This window comes from Pteropus vampyrus, unplaced genomic scaffold (genome assembly GCF_000151845.1).
Source record: "Pteropus vampyrus isolate Shadow unplaced genomic scaffold, Pvam_2.0 Scaffold37, whole genome shotgun sequence".
NCBI lineage: Eukaryota > Metazoa > Chordata > Mammalia > Chiroptera > Pteropodidae > Pteropus > Pteropus vampyrus.
Genome location: NW_011888818.1, coordinates 527,065 through 530,379, shown reverse-complemented (window position 1 = coordinate 530,379; position 3,315 = coordinate 527,065).

The following is a 3,315-nucleotide window of genomic DNA, read 5'->3' as shown; positions in this document are numbered from 1 at the left end:
ATTTGTGTGTGTTAGGTAGTTGCCATTAAGTGCTTATGAAATAGGTTACTTAATTCAATGTATTACAAATTTTAATGAGCGTACAAATCACTTGGAGATTTTGTTAAAATGATTATTTGCTCAGAAATTCTAGGATAAGGCATGAGAGTTCACATTTCTAGCAAGCTCATGGATCACACTTTAGAAAGTAAGATCTCAATTCTAATATTTGTGTTTTTCAAGAATGTTAAAATAAGCAAGGATAAAATCTTCAATCTGACTATTTATGCTTTTCTTCTTTTCCATTCACCACAAAGAAAAGCATTCTTTATTTTACAATCAGAACACACAAAGCACTTTTAAATATTTAATTTAATTTTTGATCTGTAAATGATGTCATATTGCAAAAAAAAAAAAAACTTAAAGCTATAGAAACCCCTCAGTAAAAATGTTACTTAAGATGTAATTATGCTCAAATTTTTTCCATTTGCTGTCATAGCTCTTCTAGTTTTACTCACGTTTTGGTCTTCACCAGAAACTTTTAAGTCCTTGATTTTTCCCTTGTCTAGCCCATAAGCCTAAAGGTAACAGTGGTTCCTTAAAGCTATTTTACTACTAGAATATATGGTTACCTATGTGGATCCTGCCTCCAGGAGAAATAATTGTTTCAGTTTTTCCCTGGCTTAGGTAAACTTATCTTGAAATCCTAAATATTATATTTGGATTATGTAACTTTCAAGCCCTTTCTTCAAAATGGAAGCTTGTAACATTTTTATATAAGAAATTCCCTTTCTACTGAAAAGTGTTTGTATTTTACTGCTTGACTTCTTGGCAAATTTTTTTTTTTTTTTTTTTTTTTTTTATTAACACTTATTTTAAGTTAGTTTTAAATTTATGAAAAAAATTGTGAAGATAAAACAGAGTTCTCATATACACCCACCAAGTTTTCTCTATTAACATTTTATGTTAGTGTGATATATTTGTCACAATTAATGAATTAATATTAACACATCATTATTAACAAGTTCTATACTTTATTCAGATTTCCTTAGGTTTTGATATCTAAATCATTTTTCTATTTCATGGTTTCATTCAGGAAACCACAGTACATTGAGTTTTCATGTCTCCTTAAGCTACTCTTGGCTATGACTGTTTCTCAGAATTTTCTTGTTTTTGATGATCTTAAAAGTTTTGTGAATTACAGATATTTGTAGAGAATTATAGATATTTATACCCAATCGGATGCATGGAATTTGTCTGATGTTTTTCTCAAAATGAGACTGAGATTATGGGTATGTTTTCTGAACATTGTAGAATTAAGTTAAACCATACTACAATTGACTTAAATATGTATTTACATTTTATATAATAATGTCTCTATGATTATGATAATGAAATACAGAGGAGTATTGTGATTCTTTAAATCTCCTATGAAATTGTACTAGATCAAGTCAATAGTATGGATCACTGTTTACTCATCCAGATGTCAGCACCCATGAATCCTGCAGACAATCTCAGTGGCTCAGTCTCTAGTGGAGATTGGGTGCTACTAATATTACTTAATTATGTTAAATAGGTTAAGCCAATGAGAACATTTTTGATATGTTGAACCTTTGGATGAGATGTAATTTCCCACTATTCCATGAGTATAAAAGTTGCATTCTTTCTTCACTGCTCACTTTCCCTTATTTATTTATTTATTTATTTATTTATTTATCTATTTATTTATTTATTTATTTATTTTTGGTTATTGTTGCTTGATTAAAGGGTTGGGAGGAATGGGAAAAATGAATGAAGAAAATGCTAGTTAATATTCTTTTGGAATTTGGATACTCTTTTCATATGAAGGGCAATATATTCTTATATTTTTATATGGATTAGTGGCAGGTTTCACCAGTCTCTGGTGGCTCCTGACTTCCTCAAATAAAAAGATACATGCCTGCATATTTGCTAACTTAATCATTTTAGTCTTTGATTCAAATAAAGTAAGTCTTGATAGTATATTGTTAATTTTTCCCCAAACGTGAATAGATATTTCTTTAGCTAACTGCTCGTCCCATGTTATCTCGAACAATTCAAGTGATATTTCAGTCAGTGGATCCTATAGCAACTGACCAGTTGTATAAAAATAAGCAGTTTCCCGTCTATTTGGACCAACTAGTTGGTTCGATGGAATCATTCTTCAAGGTTTGGTCCAGAGTCAAATCCTTTGGCCCTTCAAATAATCGTGTTAGTGCCTAATTCACTACAGCTTTCAATTAACTATTGCTGAAATAATGATGCATAACATAGAAACAATTCCCCACTGGCATTTAACAATAAACATTTATTTTTCACATGTTTATGGATCAGTTGTTTATATTTATGGTATGCTAATTTTGGCTCAGTGTAGCCTGGCAGCTTACTTCCAGGTGAATCGCATCCCACCAGGAGCAGTGGGCTAACTGAAGCATGTTTTTCCCATGGCGATAGCAGAGAGGTGAGAAACCAACCTTAATTACACAAGCATAATTACATCTAATGCTTGTGTTATATCTTGATAATATCCCATTGGTCAAAGCAAGGTACCTGATGAGCCCAACCTCAAGGAGTATGAAATATTACATTATCATGGCAGAATGTGAGACTCATAATTCTAGTATGAAGCAAGAAGTGAATGACTGAGAACGGAATCTAGTCCATCATATTATATAAATCTCTTTCTACAAAAATAGAGCAGTTTAAGTCATTTGCAATAGAACACTCAATACTAAAACCATTTTTTTTTTGGTAAATTTAGTATATATCTGTGGTCTTCTTTATAATAACTCTATTCTCATTAACTTACATGAAAGGTAATAATTCTTCCTTGAGTAGAAGATAAAAGTGAATTGATCACCTAGAGAAGAAATGCTCTTGCAAATTCATTTACATGTTGAAAGTATTTATGAGCCCTTCCGTCAGGAGGCCTGGGTTACTATGAAGTTGGAGCAGGCCCAGTTACTAAAATTTCCTGATGATTTGAACTATTAACCCCTAACTGTTGGCACAAAAACTTCAGGCTGCAAAATTAGTTTTCTCCAGTCCTAATCCTATCTAGTGCTAGCTATTTCCAATCTTTGTGCCAGAATGCTCTCAGCATACCATGCAGTCTAGACTGCACTGATTTAAGGCAGACTAATTGAGTAGTAAAATGTCACAGGCCATTCAAATGTCAGTTTTTACACCTTTTAGAGGTCAAGGACTGCCACTCTTGATACATTTTCTTGTGTGTTGTGGATTGAGGAGTTGAGTAGGGAGGGGATCAGGAGAGGTTACTTTGAGGGAAATGGTATTGCCTTTCCTCTCTAGAACTGT